We start from the raw sequence: 19,169 nt of genomic DNA, 5'->3' as shown, positions 1-19,169 counted from the left end.
CGTCAACAGATCAAGAAACTGACAGACTCCATGAATGGAAAGGCTTATGACTGTTATTGGAAAGAAGGGTGGCTATATTGGTCATTGATTGATTGATTTATTTTTTTTGAAATGTCAGAGATGTTTATTTGTAAATTTTGAGGTGTTTGTTTATTATTCTCACTATAACAGATGAAAATAAACAAGTGAGATGGGAAAATTTTCATTTTTCCTTTAGTTGCATAATAAATCTGCACACTAATAGTTGCCTAATAATTGTGCGCACATATGTATTCCCCTGATGATGTTCACACTCACATTTCCGTTGTGAAACATTCAGGTTTCAGGTTTATTAACATTTTGGATTGACTGATAGCACTGTGTTTGTTCCATATTAAAATTAATCCTCAAAAATACAACTTGCCTAATAATTGTGCACACAGTGTACTTTGTATAGCCGAGCTGCAGTCCTAGTAACAGAACAATGAATTTAAGATCTCCACAGATATTCCAGTTGTATCTGCTATACTGGACGTGCTTCAGCAATAGTTCCATATTCTTATACATTTCTTTCGTGTGTGCTGCATAGCCAACAGGTACTGAAGGACAAACGTTGCCATTGTGTAGCAGAACAGCTTTCAGGCTTAACATTAACGAATCAATGAAGAGGTGCCACTCTTCCGAGTTGTGATCACAACCCAAGGCCGAGTATAATCCTTCAATGTCACAACAGAAACAGAGACTGTCGACTTGTGCAAAAAATGTGGTTATATCATGAAGTCGGTATCGAAACACAGAAATTTTCATACCTGGTGACAGCAAACACCATTCCTGCAGTCTAGAACCCAGCAGCTCGGCTTTTGCTTTTGACAGACCCAAATCTCTGACCCAATTGTTCAATTCGGACTGTGTTATCAGATGTGGATTGCCTGATGAGCACAGCTCAAAATCCTGTTCAATGTCACTGTCAGTACCCTGCATTGCAGTTTCTTTATCTGGTTCGTCTAAGGTCCAATCATCTGCTGGTTTCAGAACTGGAAGACTGTCGTCATGTGGCACGGGTCTCATTGCTGAAGGCAGATTAGGATATTCAATTGACTTCTTGTTTTTGGCAGATAAACCAGACTCGTCAGTCAAACAGAAGTAACGGTCCATCACATGGTCTTTCTGTTCTCACCATATTATCGAAACAGCAAACGGCATCATCTTTCTATTGCCTCTGAGCCAGACTCTCAGAATGACAGCACATGTCGCACAGCAAATGTGAGGCGCCCATTCCTTGTCTTGATCACTAAAATACAGATGATAAGCTTTCTTCACAAAAGCAGTCATCCAACGACTCTGAGGCGCAAGTGTATATTCAAAGGTGTGCCAGGCAATGTTCCAAAGCTTTATACTCTTTCTTCATGTGCAGGCCCCAACTTCGTGAACATGCAATTCGAAACAAGGCAAAAGAGGATACAGTTTCAAGCTGACTTTGACAGACAAACAATAGTATACAATGGTCCTCAGTCTGATTGCCCATTTCGCAGTTGCCCCTAACTGCCCATTTCGCAGTTGCCCCTAACTGTCTTATCTTATAAGGCTTGCCTAGCAGTTCTTATTTGGTAAACCCCTGTGCATGTGAGTAGAAAAAGGCTGATTTATTAAATATATTTGCACAGAGCACAGTGGCATATTAAACTTGTACACTTATTACAGTATCCACAGCATTACTTCCCACAGAGTGCTAGGTGGCAGCCCCCCTGGATTGCAGAAGTGCATCAGACCTCCACAGGGCTCCATGAGAGCTGGAATGTGAAACAGCCCTGTTGGGATCCGTGGGTGCCACCAGGAGGTTCTGCAGCTGTTGGTGAGCCCTTATAGAAGTGGAATAACGAGCACCTAGAGCACTTCTGGGTGCCTTATAAAAGGAGCCAGCAGCCATTACTCCGGGAGCCAGAGTTGGGTGGGAGTAGACGAAGCTCACCCGGAGGAGGAGAAAAGAAAGAGAAAAAGAAAAAAGAGACTGTTGTGTGCTGAACAGTGTTCTGCTTGTGGGAAATGGGGGAAGGCGTTTCCACGACGGAAAAAAGAAAATAAAAATATTTGTGTGCCTTGAACTTCTAAGTCCTACTTAGGTTAGATTAGGTCAACTTTATTAATTTCAAAGAGAAATGTACTGTACCATGCAAAATAATGTAAACTATAATAAGAAATCAATTAGAAAAACACCCACAGGAAAATAACATACAAACTAACAGCCAAAATGTGTTTTTGAAAGAGAAGGTCTTGCCAAAACAATCTTTTAAATTTTTGAAACTGGCAACAGCTGCAGTCGACAAAAGCAAAGCACACAGTAGAACTGACTTTGGCTTCCAGAAGCCTTTGACTCAGTCTGACCCTGAAAATTAAATCTGAAACTAAAAGCCATTAGCACCAGAGGTTAACCTACAAAACTGCAGCTCCTGTTGGTTAACAAAGAGCCAAGATGAGAAGAAGAGAATGGGGTCATCAGTGGAGTCTCTCAGGGGATCCGCCCTCGGACCCTCATTACTTTTTATAATTTATATTGATGGCATTGATTCGGCTATAGTTAATACAATTGTGAAACTTGCAGATGATGCAACATGTGGACAAAACATTTTTATTGTCTAAGCAGTATGCAGAAGCAATTCAAAAGGCAAATAAAATGTTAGTTTTTAATATAGAAAATGTACGATACTGTATATATCAAGGGACATTATGCTAAAAGTTAATAACACACTATGGAGACCACATGTGGAATACTGTGTGCAGTTCTGGTCTCCACACTACTAGGCACATCAGCACCTGAAGCTGTGCAGAGGAGAGCAATCAAGTGCATCATGGGACTGAAGGACATGTCCTACTGTGACAGATTAAGAGAATTAAATCTGTTTAGTCTGAGCAGAGGAGACCGTGTGGGGACCTCATCCTGGTCTTCAAAATTCTCAAAGACATCCATAAAGGAGATCCAGCAACATTCATTCAGCTTAAGTATGAATCACAAACTCAAGGACATCAGTGGAAATGAAGGGGAAGTGCATTTAGAACTGAAGCCTGGAAGCTCTTCTTTACGCAAAGACTTGTGGGAATGAAGCATGGAGCTGAAGCAGAACCCTTAACTACCTTAAATATCTGAGTGAGATACTGGGACATCTTAGCTGCTAGCTAAACAAATGAGTGACAAATGGACTGAAAGGTCTCTTCTCATTTGTTAGATTTCTGATCTTCTTATATTCACTGAAAACAATCAGACTATGGTGAAGTACAAACATTGACAGGAAACCCTGCCACAAACCAGTGTGTTTCTTCATGCCAGTCCCAAGCCTGGATAAATGGGAAGGGTTACATCAGGAAGGACATTCGGTGTGAAATTTGTCCAGATCAATATGCGGACAACAATACAGATTTCCATACTGGATCGATCAAGCCCCGGGTTAACAACAGCTGCCATCAGTACTGTTAGCCAACAGGGTACTGGTGGAAATCGGGCTACTGTTGGCCAAAGAAGCAGAAGAAGAGGGTGAGAGGAGTCTGGAGGTAGGAGGAGAGGAAGAAGGTAAAGAGAGTGGAACTGAGGGTAGGAACTTTGAATGTTGGCATATTTGTATATATTGGCATATATTGGTAAGGGAAGAGAGTTAGCAGATATGATGGAGAGAAGGCAGGCTGATAAATTGTGCGTACAAAAGACTAAATAGAAGGGGAGTAAGGCCAGGTGGATAGGAGGTGGATTCGAATTGTTCTATCATGGTGTGGATGGTAAGAGAAATGGAGTAGGGGTTATTCCGAAGGAACAGTATGTTGTGTTGAAAAGGTGAAAATAGTATCAGACAGAGTAATGATTATGAAGCTGGAAATTGGAGGTGTGATGATGAATGTGGTTAGTGCATATGACCTACAAGTTGGGTCTGCAATGGATAAGAAAGAAGATTTCTGGAGTGAGTTGGATGAAGTGATGGATAGTGTACCCAAGGAACATGTTGATGAAGGGAACAGAGGAGATAAGAAGGTGATGGGTAGGTATGGTGTCAAGGAGAGGAATGCAGAAGATCAGATGATAGTGGATTTTGTGGAAAGGATGAGCATGACTGTGGTGAATATGTATTTTAAGAAGAGGGAGGAGCATAGGATGACATATAAGAGTTGAGGAAGATGCACACAGGTAAATTATATCCTATGCAGAAGAGTCAATCTGAAGGAGACTGAAGACTGCAAAGTGGTGGCAGGGGAAAGTGAAGTTAAGCAGCATAGGATGGTGGTCTGTAGGATGACATTGGAGATCAAGAAGAGGAAGAGAGTTAGGGCAGAGCCAAGGATCAAATGGTGGAAGTTAAATAAGGAAGACGGCAAGGTTGAGTTTAGGGAGGAGGTAAAACAGGGACTGGGTGGCAGTGAAGAGTTACCAGACTGGATGCCTGAGGATTGGAGAGGATGTGTACAGGTACTGATTTGAAAGAATAAGGGGGATGTGCAGAGTTGTAGTAACTACACGGGGATACAATTAATGAGCCACAACATCAAGTTAAGGGAAAGAGTGGTAAAAGCTAAGTTATGAAGGGAGGTGATGATAAGTGAGCAGCAGTATTGGTTTCATGCCAAGAAAGAGCATCACAGATACAATGTTTGCTCTGAGGGTGTTGAAGGAGAAGTATAGAGAAGGACAGAAAGAGTTGCATTGTGTCTTTGATGACCTGGAGAAAGCATATGACAGGGTGCCCCGAGAGGAGTTGTGGTATTGTATAAGGAAGTGGGAAGTGACAGAGAAGTACGTAAGAGTTGTACAGGATAGGTACGAGGGAAGTGAGACAGTGGTGGGGTCTGCGGTAGGAGTGACGGATGCATTCAACATGGAGATGGGATTACATCAGGGATCGGCTCTGAGCCCTTTCTTATTTGCAATGCTGATGGACAGGTTGACAGACAAGATTAGACAGAAGTCCCCGTGGACTATGATGTTTGCTGATGACATTGCGATTTGTAGAAATAGTAGGGAGCAGGTTGAAGAGACCCTGGAGAGGAGATATGCTCTGGAGAGGAGAGGAATGAAGGTCAGTAGGAACAAGACAGAATACATGTGTGTAAACGAGAGGGAGGTCAGTGAAATGGTGTAGTAGAGCTGGCAAAGGTGGATGAGTTTAAATACTTGGGATCAACAGTACGGAGTAATGGGGATTATGGAAGAGAGGTGAAAAAGAGAGTGTAGGCAGGGTGGAATGGGTGGAGAACAGTGTCAGGAGAGATTTGTGACAGATGGATATCAGCAAGAGTGAAAGGGAAGGTCTACAGGACAGTGGTGAGTCCAGCTATGTTATTTGGGTTGGAGACCCTAAGATTTGCATTGGGCGTTACGAGGATGGACAGGATTAGAAATGATGACATTAGAGATTCAGCTCAAGTTGGACGGTTGAGGGACAAAGTCAGAGAGGCGAGATTGCGTTGGTTTAGACATTTGCAGAGGAGAGATGCTGGGTATATTGAGAGGAGCATATTGAGAATAGAGCTGTCAGGCAAGATGAAAAGAGGAAAGCCTAAGAGAAGGTTTATGGATGTGGCGAGAGAGGACATGCAGGTGATAGTGTAACAGAACAAGATGCAGAGGACAGAAAGATATGGTAGAAGATGATCCGCTGTGGCGACCCCTAACGGAAGCAGCTGAAAGAAGAAGAAGAAACACTGGCAGGAGAAGCCCGTCACATGAAAAGTGTGCACCAACACTGCAATTATTGTATAAGAATACATGCCAATTGCCTACATGCAAAACATTAACAGTTTTACAACGGCCAGTGAACCATTATTAAAAATGGCCAAGGAGGACCCAACTGTATGATGACAATTCACTTCATTTTATTTTTACAGATCGCCTTTCCCCAAGTGCTCCAACTTGCCTTCACTATGAGATTTAGTCTCAAGACGGGTTCCGTCTCTCCACTTGCCAAGTCAAACTTGTGCAATCTGGTGGTTATTCACATGTAAGGTTTGTTAGCTGCTCCAGTTTCTTTCATGTAATAACAGATGAGAGATGCTGAGTATATTGGGAGAAGGTTGTTAAGGATTGAGCTGCCAGGCAAGAGGAAAAGAGGAAGACCAAAGAGGAGGTTTATGCATGTGATGAGGGAGGACATGCAGGTGATGGGTGAAACAGAAGACAAGAAGACATGGGAAAAGATGATCCGCTGTGGCAACCCCTAACGGGAGCTGCCAAACAAAGAAGAAGTCGTCTTAACATCAGAACTGGTAATGCTTGTATATGCTCTTAACTCCTCGTGTTTTGACTACTGTAATGCCCTGAATAAATCCTCCCTTTCTCAGCTACAGTTAGTCCAAAATGCAGCTAATAAGCTTTTAACTTGATGTAGTCGTAGGACGCAAATTACTACATTTTGTATGCATTACACCTGCTTCTGGTTTATTAAAGAACTTGTTATAAAATTTTGGTGCTTAGCTGTGGAGCTCTCTGTGGACAAGGCCCCGAGTATATCACTGGCCTCCTGCACCACCATACAGCCTATCAGGCACTCTGGTCTGGGCAGCAGGGCCTCTTAGTCACCCCTCGTACCTGCCTTAAGCTACCTGGTGATTATGCTTTTTGGTCCTTTGCACCAAGGCTCTGGAATGGTCATCCATTAGCACTGCGCCCAGCTGAGTCAGTTGATTCTTTTAGTGAACAACTTAAGCCATTTTTGTTTAAGCAGGCTTTTGAACACAGCCGAGTAGTCTCTGCCTGGTCTCTATTATTAGTTTGTTCTTGTACTTGTTTTTTGTTTTTTTTTTTCTTCTTGTTATGTTAGAGTTGGATTACACAGGATTGTACAGCGTATTGTGGTGTCACGTCTACGAAAGGCGATTCATAAATAATTTTTACATACTTCTGTTCATCTCAGTAGATGAAAACTGGCAAACAGTGCTATCTTGTGGCCGGTTTCATTGCACCAACTGTCCAAAATGAAAAGTGCATCACATTTAAGTCCATTAGACTGAAACAAGCTCACTGAAAAACCATCACTGAGCAGATCGAGTGGTGCCACCAAGTTTGTGAATCCTTTAGAATTTTCTCCATTTTTGTATAATTGACTGCACCAATACAACATGATCAGATTTTTATACAATTAAACAAATGCCAGAAAAGCATTTAATCTTTGTTTGTTTATTGAGGAAAATGTTTCACTTCAGTTTTCAAACCAGGAGTCACCATCACATCTTGCGGCCTCAAGTTTGCAGTCCATTTTACTCCTGTCCACTGTTCCATAATCACGTCTTTAAACATTGTGTTCCAACAGAGTCCATCAACTGCTTCCCCAATGAGGCCTCATTTCTTTTTCTTCTTACCAATGTCTGTTTTAACTTCTGCATCTTGTTGGTTCGGCTCAACGTACATTCCTGTCTTTGGCTGAAAGAGAGAAATGAGGACAGACACTTTCATTCAACGAGACCCAACATGATGCACAGAGCAAAATCCACAGTAAAACACAATTGTCTAGAAAAGTGTTTAACATTTTCAGTGTAGCGACTCACTTTTTCTCCAAGTAAGCAACTTCACAACCCACCAAAAGGGGAAGAACCCTCGGTGAATCGAGGGCAATCGCCTAAGCAGGGTAGAGATCAACTGCAATTGCTGAAGCAGTGCCTTCATTTTGTGGCTTTTGTGTCACCCGTTTCCACTGGGAGCTGTAATGTTTGTGAGCCAGTATAAGGGTCACCCAAAACCAGTATCCACTATCCGGGATGGGGCAGATACTAACTCTTTGATTCTTTCTGATCTTGATTACTGGTTATTTGAAACAAGGCTCAGTTCTTTGACTCTGGTTTAGGATTTAGCTCTGATGATTATCTTTTGACCTTCAGTTTTGAAATTTGCTTTGCCGTTCCTTCTCCTCTTCCTCACTCTTTATTTATTTTTTTTAATAGCTCCCTTTTTCTCAGTCAGTACAATGACAATGTGAATTGGTTATCAGATGTTGACACGGACCGTGAAACTGATACATACAATGCTGTACAACTGAACCGCTGTGGTATGCAAGAAAGACGGCAGGCCGCGAAGCACTGTTCACAATACAGTAACTATCTGTGTCTGAGGAAATGTGGAAGTCACTTAAGCTTTTCATTGTTGGACCCTAATAACACACTGAGCAGTGTGTAAATAAGGCATTGATATTCTATTCTCTTATCCACAAGCAACAGAAAACATATTATAGGAAAGTGCATAAAGAGACATGCTTCTACTCTCTTGCTGGTGACTGTCTCGAAATGTATCACACGAAGGATGTGAAATCTGCATGAATGCATGTTCTACTAAATCTGCATGAGTATATAAGTGGACACACAGACTTTTCCTGCTGTATTTATGTTGACATTTTGGTACTTACATCTTTCTGTTACACATAATTAGATTTTTTCGTTGGTAAAAAAAAATTAATTGTTTTTGGTTAGATATTCAGGGGTGTCACATAGGCACCATCTGAGGATCACCATCCAAGCTCTTCCCAGGTATGTAGTACCACCCAGGGCTGAGAAAGGGCACTACTGCTAACACACTGTGTCATATTCTTCCTCCACATCCTACAAAAAAAAACACCCAACGAGGGCAAATGTGTGTTCCATGTCTACAAAGATCCACGTAATGACAGGAAATACAAGAAATGTTGAACACATACCTAAAACACAAACTTTTTCATGTTCAAGTATTAATGACAAAAGTTTAACATTAAGTGTATAACGTGTGATGACTTAAGTCCAAATATCAAATAAACACTTTCAACAGAGGTACAAGTACAACAAAACTGGATGGAATGGATGGGACAGCAGGCTGCTTGCTGCTTGTGCTGATTGACACACATTTACAAAACAAAAGATGCTGATGGAAAGGTGCGAAGGGATTTAAGGTGGGGCGGGATTACGAGTTTTTTCGTAGGCTTCAGGGAGTCTAGTCTTAAGGAAGGTGGATGTTGCAGGAAGTCAACAATACAACACACTTACGTTTTGTTTGAACAGAGGTAATTAAAATAATGAAATATCAATTAATTAAATAATCTGTATGCCTTTATACATTTATATATACAGCATTTTACTGCAGAGTTTTCACTGGTATTGCAGGCTTAGTGGGACTGAAACTTAAACTCAAGTTCCACCTGGGAATTTTCAATGGCTCAGTATTCAATGTATTACACCTTTCCTGAAGAAATGCCCTGAGCTGCATCAAAGGTTTGCATATTGTAATCTTTTAGTTAGCCAATACAAGGTGTCATTTTACTTAACTTCTCATTGCATCCATAATGGCTAATGTGGTACATCACCCTACTACTAGTACAATGTATTTTCTGATAGCAATAGATATAAATGAGCAATATCCTCTAACCAGAACTACCTAATTCATGCTTGTTGCACAAATGAAACAAAGAGAAGAGATGCTTACATCGATGAGTCCTTGATTCCAGTCAGCAATGACTTTATTCACTGAAGATTCCGGTAAGCCTGTGATTTCAACAATCTGTTTCTGCGACTTTCCTGCCAATAACACTCCCACCACCTGGCCTCGGTCAAACTTCGTCAGCTCCATCTGTGACCAGCACATAACAACAGTATCTTAAGCAATTTATGAAAAAGGGAAGGCTTTGGGAAAGAACAGCTAATTTCTTAGAAGAATTATTCATTACACAGAAATTGTGTAATGAATAATTCTTCTAAGAACAAGACTTCTATGTAATAAGCTTATTTCAATAACTTAACATATTGTTAAAATGTTTGTAACAACCCTCAGCTTTCTCTTCTTAATTTCTCAGTTACTGAACAGAAAATACCCAATATTAAATGTAAAATGTGCACATGCTAGGATAAATCAGGCAGTTCATGACATGCCATTTGTTAGCATTGACTTCATATTGTTAAATATTACTTTCACTATTTGCTTATACAGTACTGTATATTGACCATACTCAATTACTTATATCCTTGTTAGCTATAGGTGTTAACTATTAGCCTTTGCCTTTCAAACTCATAGAAGGCAATTTTAATTAAAGCCTCTTGATCTGTGACCCAGTCCCGCTGCTACTTCTCCACAAGCTTAAGAGAACAGGTATACTCTAGTGGAGCAGAATTCTGACTCCAAGTGTCTGTTTATCAGTAACTTGTAAGGACATGGAAAATGAAACCAATCAGATACTTCTGTAATTAACATGTGTACTTCAGAAGTGTAATTAACAGCTGTAATTCAGTCATCTTATTCCTTGTAATGGGTCACTCCATGTGTATGTCAATAATAAAGCTATTCTGACCATCCTGATCTGGCTTTGAGAAATTAACTTTGACAGATTCTATATAACCCCTAAACTGAAATAAACAACCCACTTGTTGTTACACTGGGGGATACACCTCTCTGACACACATTAAAAGTTCAACCCAGGCATTGTATTTATTACTTACATAGCAGTGTCTTATAAGCCAGGGATATACTTAACGCTACACAACGCATGAGCTTGAGGAAACAGATGCTGTCTATACTTGTGTGCATCACTCAAGAAAATCTAGAGGAAACAATGACCGGTGTCACTGTGTTGTAAGTTGAGGGAAGGAAGATGTTAAAACTAAAAAGTTATTTGCATGTTAATTACTGAAGTAGCTGATTAGTTTCATTTTCCATGTCCTTGCAAGTTACTGATAAATGGACCCTTGGAGTCAGAATTCTAGTTTCTCTTATCAGATTAAGCTTATAGAGAAGCAGCAACGAGACTGGGTCACAGATCAAGAGGTTTTAGATAAAAAATGCTAACGGCGACACAGAATGTCAAGACAGTATGTGATACTTTTAAACCTATCACGTCATTATCATGGGGAATATGTGATGGCTGTATTGCCTATGCAAAAAATAGATGAAGAAAAGCACCATGAAGACACCTGCATGTCAGCATTTTAGTTTGATGGTTTTCTTCACTGCCTCAATCCATTCATCACACATCGAAACATGCAGATTTATCATGTTGGAGCTATAAGCCCGCCATCACATGCTGATAGTAAACAACGATGCTGATGTCACGTACCAAAACTTATACACACACACACACGTCACCCATATTTTTGCTGGTACTGCAACTCACACACGCATCGTATTAATTTCTGAAGACGTGCTCAGAGGACATGTCAAAACAATTCTGGGAGCACGTAGCAGCCATGATGCATATAAACCGATACCAAGTGTTTCTACATTTTATATTGTACTAGCTGAACAGGAGGAAAATAAAGTTTTTGTAATTTTTTTTTTTTATTAATTGTTTGAGAAAATAAAAAAAAAAACAACTTTAAAAATAAAAATAAATTAACAAACAATGAAGACTCACTAAATGTGCTTGTATTGTTTAATGAAGTGCCTTGTTCTATACAATGTTTTTAGTCTTTCCATCCTTAGCCAATATATCAAGGTTCTTAGGACATCCCACCCTTGGACATGCCACATAAAGTTGTCCATGTGAGAAACGGGCCGTGTACAAATTGATTCCAGCAATTTTCAATGATTGTCCTTGACATTTATTTATCAATATGGCAAAATCCCAATGAACAGGTAATATTTGGTCTATACTTTCGATAAGTTAATTAAATTAGTCTTTTGATTATGAACATATTTAAAAAAAACTTCCTATTAGTTTTTTTACAAAAAAAATTGTAACACCAACTTTTCCTTCCTTAATGAATAAATAAAAATTGCAAAGAGAGCCACTGAATCCCCAAAATAAACATGGGATGTTTATGGTAGATAAAAAAAAAATTAATTGCTTATATATATATATATATATATATATTCCATCCATTTCCTAACCCGCTGAATCCGAATAGGGTCACGGGGGTCTGCTGGAGCCAAACCCAGCCAACACAGGGCACAAGGCAGGAACCAATCCTGGGCAGGGTGCCAACCCACTGCAGGACACACACAAACACACCCACACACCAATCACACACTAGGGCCAATTCAGAATCGCCAATCCACCTAACCTGCATGTCTTTGGAATGTGGGAGGAAACCGAGCGCCGGAGGAAACCCACGCAGACACGGGGAGAACATGCAAACTCCACGCAGGGAGGACCCGGGAAGCGAACCCTAACTGCGAGGCAGCAACACTACCACTGCGCCACCGTGCCCCCTATATATATATAATATATAATATAATATATAATATATAATAGATAACCTATAATCATTAACTTTGGATTTTATATAAATAAAATGTCCATAAATATTTGGACATAGACAACTTTTTCTCATCTTCGTTCTGTACATTATCACAATGACTTTTAAATTAAACAACTCAGATGCAGTTGAAGTGCAGACTTTCAGCTTTAATTCAGTGGGTTGAACAAAACGATTGCATAAAAATGTGAGGCAACTAAAGTATTTTTTGAACACAATCCCTTCATTTCAGGGGCTCAAAAGTAATTGGACAATTGACTCAAAGGCTATTTCATGGGCAGGTGTGTTCAAGTCCATCGTGATGTCTTATCAATTCAGCAGATAAAAGGCCTGGAGTTGATTTGAGGTGTGGTGCTCGCATGTGGAAGATTTTTCTGTGAACAGACAACATGCGGTCAAAGGAGCTCTCCATGCAGGTGAAAGAAGCCATCCTTAAGCTGCGAAAACAGAAAAAACCCATCTGAGAAATTGCTACAATATTATGAGTGGCAAAATCTCCAGTTTGGTACATCCTGAGAAAGAAAGCAAGCACTGGTGAACTCAGCAACACAAAAAGACCTGGACGTCCATGGAAGACAACAGTGGTGGATGATCGCAGAATCCATGGTGAAGAGAAACCCTTTCACAACAGCCCACCAACTGAACAACACTCTCCAGGGCTTGGTCGGCGTATCGATATCCTAGTCTACCATAAAGAGAAGACTGCATGAAAGTAAATACAGAGGGTACACTGCAAGGTGCAAGCCACTTATAAGCCTCAAGAATAGAAAGGCTAGATTGGACTTTGCTAAAGAACATCTAACAAAGCCAGCACAGTTCTGGAAAAACATTCTTTGGACAGATGAAACCAAGATCAACCTCTACCAGAATGATGGCAAGAAAAAAGTATGGAGAAGGCGTGGAACAGCTCATTATCCAAAGCATAGCACATCATCTGTAAAACACGGTGGAGTCAGGCAGTGTGATGGCTGCCAGTGGCACTGGGACACTCGTGTTTATTGATGATGTGACACAGGACAGAAGCAGCCAAATGAATTCTGAGGTGTTCAGAGACATACTGTCTGCTCAAATCCAGCTAAATGACGTCAAATTGATTGGGCGGCGTTTCATGATACAGATGGACAATGACCCAAAACATACAGCCGAAGACCTGGCAGAGCATTAAGAAGGAGGAAACCCAACATCTGGTGATGTCCACGAGTTCAAGATTTCAGGCTGGCATTGTCAGCAAAGGGTTTTCAACCAAGGATTAGAAATGAACATTTTATTTCCAGTTATTTAATTAGTCCAATTACTTTTGAGCCCCTGAAATTAAGGGATGGTGTTAAAAAAATGCTTTAGTTGCCTCATATTTTATGCAATCGTTTTGTTCACCCCACTGAATTAAAGCTGAAAGTCTGCACTTCAACTGCATCTGAGTTGTTTCATTTAAAATTTATTGTGGTAATTTACAGAACCAAAATTAGAAAACATTAGTCTCTGTCCAAATATTTATGAACCATATATATATATATATAAATATATATATATATATATAAACACAGATTTTTAGCAAAAGAAATTCATCTGGAGGTGCAAGTTGAAGACCCCCCCCATCCCCCATTTCAGATGCCCAACCCCTGATCTTCCAAGAGGCCAGTCCCTTTTCCTACCGTTATGCGTTTTGACGTTCATGGATATCTCGCAGGAAACCCTCACCTCGCCACACACTTTTGTTCAAAAAGGACAAACGCACCCTTTGACAGCACAGTAATACAAGGGGGTAGCTGCATTAACTGGGGTTGGGGGGGTGGTTAAGCCCCTAGTATGTCATATCACCCCATTACAGGGTGGACACACACACACATCAAGGGCGAATTTGCCAATGCCAATCCAGCAAAACTGTGTGCCTCTAGACTGTGGGGAAAAAAATAGAGAACAGAAGGAAAACCCTCACAAACACGGGGAGAACATGCAAACTTCATGCAGGGTGTACTACTTGAGCCAAAGCATTGCTAGCATTCAGCCACCTAGTGGTGGAAACATGATATACATATTGTCATGAGTACCCATGATTTGTAAGTCAACTTTGAATAAAATTAACTGCTTTATAGTAAAGGCACTTACAATCCAGGTAATCAATAACGGACCACGTTTCACCCATGTCACCCCATTCTGACTTTTCCACATTTCTGACAACGATTCAGTTTTGATGTCAGAGGTAACTGTGGAACACAGCACATCTGAACTGTCTGAAATTGCCTTTTTTAATGATAAATAAAACGTTAGCGATGTACCTCCTGCACTCAAAAAGTTCTCTTCACGGGTGGGGTTTGAAACCTTTGAATTCTTAAACGTACAACGGTGCACTTTATGGGCCTGCACTGCTCTCTTTTGTCGCGTCCGAACTGCCTTTTTCATTTTGTAGTCAAACGTTTTTTTATTACTCCCAGTGATGTTTAATGTCGTTTTTTTCTAGTGATGATTTAAATATGACACAATTTAGCGTTAGGGGTGTGACGTGGGCAGCAAAAAATGGGATGCTGGGAGCCGGAAGAGAGAGCTGAGCACGGGACGGAGTTCTGGGGCTGTAAGACTGGGCTTGTTAAATAAAGGTTACCAAGTTCCCACAGCAAAGTGTTGTACTCCCTTACGAAACACCACATTTCAATAACGGTACACCGCTCTTTAAATCGGAATGATAATGCAAACGTATCCGCAATCACATCTAGCGCAGACCGGACACGAGACGTCGTTCAATACCAAGAATATAACGGACAGCACACGAATCGCAAAGCACCGCATTTCTAAGTCACGCACGAATAAAATGAAGCGCTTCCAACAGAAAAGATCACGCAAAATTCAAACTCTCTCTCACTCACACACGGTTTACCTGACTTGATTTCTATCTGAAACTTCAGGATTTCCACCTAAACTTCAGACAGTCGCCTTCTCAAAGAGCGGCCCTGTTCAAGCTGTCAAAAAGCACAAAACGCGTAATTTAATAAAGAGACACTTACTTTGTATCCGAGCAACTTGAAACAACGTGATGCACCGAATGGTCCGCTTGTAAAGCCAGCCGGACTTCCTGTACTGACGACAACGGTTTGTTTCAAAATAAAAGTCTCCGAACGTCTAGTACACGGATGTACTCCGCTCCTAGGGCCTCATGTATAAACGGTGCGTACGCACAGAAATGTTGGGTAAGAACTTTTCCACGTTCAAATCGCGATGTATAAAACCTACACTTGGCGTAAAGCCACGCACTTTTCCACGGTACCTCATGCCTTGTCGTACGCAAGTTCTCCGGTCGGTTTTGCAAACTGGCGGCACCCAGCGTCAAAGCAATGGTACTGTTCTTGTGTGATTACTCATTATTTTCATGACGCGGCTTTATAAATACACAGAAACTAACCGCATATTGTTTATTGGATTAACGCATCTGATTGTAATTAACTTGTAACAATATAATGGTCCAGGGAATAGCCATAGTATTCCAAATACCATAACTGCTTTAGTCTTCTTCTTCTTCTTCTTTCAGCTCCTCCCGTTAGGAGTTGCCACAGCGGATCATCTTTTTCCATATTACTCTCACTGCACGACTCGGAGTATTGATATCACTGTATCTGAGTGTGAATCACAGCAGCAGCTGATCGGAAAGAGAATTATCGGTATACAGTTTTAAGGACACGCTGTCTCAGCCACTGCAAAATGTTTTAAAGCCTTTCCTGTACGGACCTCGCGGTTCAGAAACAGTTTAATCCCAAGAACTTTAAATGCATTCAATCAATTGCTCCTTGTAGAACTGTTAGGACTTATAAGTACAATCACCTCACTGTAAACTTGCACTATAGTTATAATATCTCACAACCTGAGCCACTTTATAAAGCGCGTATTTACATATTGTAACAACCCGGCAGCAAGCGCTGGCGGAGTGACGCCTCATGGGTAATTTATGTAAATAGTTTGCGGGGAAATTATGGGTAATTTATAAAAAGCTTATTGTATGTCGGAATTTACGTATTGTCATTTGTGTTGTAAATAATGGTGTGTTTGTATTTAATTGGTTGGGTGGGTTTGGGTTATCGCCGTCCGGGGGTTATTTATTTTGTAAAAAGTACCAATTTATTGAAATGTGTCTTCGTGCTTGACCTTGGCAATGGCCGCGCAATAATGTTGAGCTTTTGTTTCTGACTATCTTCTGTAATAAAAGATACAACAGGACAGAGCTGTTTATTTGCTAAGATGTTATCTAAGCAAACTACCGAGACACTCGGAGTCGTGCGGTGTATGGGGCACGAGTGTTCTCTTTCTTAAAGAGCTGGGTGCAGTTGCGTGCATGACGCTGGCAAGCCGCTAGCCGACAGCTTCGGAGAGGTGCACGGCAGAGTTCGGCTCGAAATCTTAAAAGACTCCTCCACGGGTCGCTACAATATGATGACGATATCATTTTTAAGGTGAAATGCAGCAAAATATGTTTGTTAGATTATACACATAAAACTTTAACTTCATTTAAATAATCTATATTCTTAATAGGGAGTTTCGTGAAGGATAGAATAATTAAACATGTACTACGAAGATATTTCAATGTTCTTTAAACGTTTTGAAGAATCGGCGCTAAGCATACAGATGGCTTAACGTCTATTACAGAGCTGATTGTATGGCGATCGGTTACTTGGGGAAAGAAAAGCAAGGACTGCAGTGACGGCTACGCCAATCTATATTGAATATAAAACAGAAAGATAAAATAACAACACAGCTAAAAACACAGCGACAAATTTCGACAAAAGATAAATGCTTGTCATGAGAACGAGGCTCATGAAACCCATGTTTAATAATGTGCTTTAGCTCCTATCATCATGAAAATGACATCACGTATACATCTCAGTATTTTAATTATTCAGAGAGCTGTAATATCACAAATGTAATGGACTCTGTGTCCTGTCGGAGGAAGAGAGCCGGTTTAAGAAGCAAGTAGTGATTCACACACATAGATCACATACGAGTAGAAGATCAAATACAAAACAAAGCATTTAACGTGCTATACTTTAATTACGATGTGATTTGAGAAACTGGTTGATTAAACGATTTTAAGATTAAGTTTATAATGTTCTACTAAATGACAAAATAAACTACGTGATTAAAGTGGAAATGTCGAGATTGAAGTTGACATTTCGTGCTTTTTCCCCACCGTGTGCCTTTTTTCTCTGTACCCTAATAAACTTTCATATGACACTCAGACAGTGGGCTTACAACTCTTCTTTTCACGGCAACTTTGATATGTGACTTCTTTTTTATTTCCGGCACTGTGCGATTTTGTGAATGTGAGCTTTCAAGTTTCTCCAACACGCTATGTCACTCGATCAACTTCATTTTGTTGATTATACCACGGTTTATTTGAACAAATAGTATGTTTTTCCTTTGCCTCCACTTGGTATTCGCTGAAATTCTTATATTTTCCCCGTGCTTTTCCCATTGTATTTTCACAGAAGGCTGCGCTTAAGGGCGATTTATATTGATTTGCATATTCAAATAGGCGTAATTCTGGGAGGATTTGGGGCGTTACATAATGCGCGTGCACGGCGTTAGTTTTCACGCTGATCGGGATTTATGTAACGGAAGAACGTGGAAGCTGGAGTACGCACAGATTCCTGCATCTGGATTTTTCTGTGCGTAAGCACATTTTGGCTTTTGTGCTTACGCGATGTTATAGTGCGAGTTCTACGCACGGCGTTATACATGAGGCCCCTGGAGATCCGAAGGGCTGCAGGTTTTCATTCTAACCGTCATCTTAATTATAATCAGTTTTTGCTGCTAATTAGCTTTTTGCCTTCATTTTAATTCACTTGACTTGGTCACATCGTTGTTTCTTTTTTTCTTAATTAGCAGCCAAACATGGTTAGAATGAAAACCTGCAGCAATTGCGGCCCTCTAGGGTTCAACAGTACTACTAGTAGTACTCATCCTACTAACAAAAAAAAAATAGAGAGCATTAACATTACTGCTTCAGTAGTTGCAAATTTGAGTTTATCTTTAAATTATCATAAACATTTTGTAATTTATGAAAATGAAAAAATAAGCAACAAAAACTGTGATGCTACAGCTTACCTAATTAGCGTAGGAGTCCAACTAAAAGAAGAAATTGGTTGGAAACTTTCAGCCGAAGGGGCCTCCAGGACTAAACTTGAGACATCCAGTCTTAAAAAATCATATTTAATAGAGCTAACTAAACATTCCATAGTATCTGAGTAAAAATGTCTGCATACAGCCCACATCAGACCACTAATTCTACAATTACCTTGATCCATCTTGCACACTGAGTGATCGGCCTGCTCAAGATAAGTGTATTAGAATATTAGAACAATCTAGATGGGCAGAGGGCATACGATGACACAGTGGCAGCACTACTGCCTCCCAGTAATGAGAATGGGGTTCATGTCCCATGTCCTCCATGTATGAAGTTTGCGTGTTCTCCTGTGCCTGTGTGGGTTTAATCCAAGCGCACAGGTTTTCTCCCATGGTCCAAAGATTAGGTGGACTGGCAAAACTAAATAGGCCTTAATGTGTGCGTCCCAGTCCAGGGTTTCTTTCCGTCTTGTGTCCCATGCTGGCTGGGATAGACTGCTGCACCTCCTGCGACCCTGTTCAAGAATAAGTGAGCTACAAAATGAGTGACTGGCTAGTTGAGAATCCTCTGATGAAGGAAAGTGCACTTTAATTATGTTGTTAGACTTAAGCTCAGCATTTGACACCATTGACCATTCTATTTTACTGCATAGGCTAGAAAATGATGTTGGGCTTACAGGCAGTGACTGTGCTCGCTTGGTTTAGTTCTTATTTATCAAATCTATTCCAATATGTACAGAAATGTGCTGACAGTGCGCCATCATTATACTCAGAAGTGAGATATGGTGTCCCGCAGGGCTCAGTACTGGGATCTTTACTGTTTTCACTTTACATGCTTCCACTGGGATCTCTCATTAGGAAAAATAATGTTAATTTTCACTTGTATGCAGATGACACCCAGTTATACC

The 19,169-nt window shown here is 40.6% G+C and overlaps 1 long non-coding RNA gene across 1 annotated transcript; it reads right to left on the bottom strand.

The window, feature by feature from the left end:
* Positions 1 to 7,113: 7,113 nt before the first annotated feature.
* Positions 7,114 to 15,344, bottom strand: LOC120514835. Its single transcript, XR_005630527.1, has 3 exons — positions 15,156 to 15,344; positions 9,395 to 9,538; positions 7,114 to 7,372 (listed from the first exon to the last, which is right to left on the bottom strand). It is a non-coding gene; the product is annotated as an uncharacterized LOC120514835 (long non-coding RNA).
* Between the last annotated feature and the right edge of the window lie 3,825 nt (positions 15,345 to 19,169).

This window comes from Polypterus senegalus, chromosome 1 (assembly GCF_016835505.1).
Source record: "Polypterus senegalus isolate Bchr_013 chromosome 1, ASM1683550v1, whole genome shotgun sequence".
In the NCBI taxonomy this organism is placed as follows: domain Eukaryota; kingdom Metazoa; phylum Chordata; class Cladistia; order Polypteriformes; family Polypteridae; genus Polypterus; species Polypterus senegalus.
The sequence above is the reverse complement of the archived record's forward strand: the minus strand, read 5'-3'. Positions and strand labels throughout refer to the sequence as shown.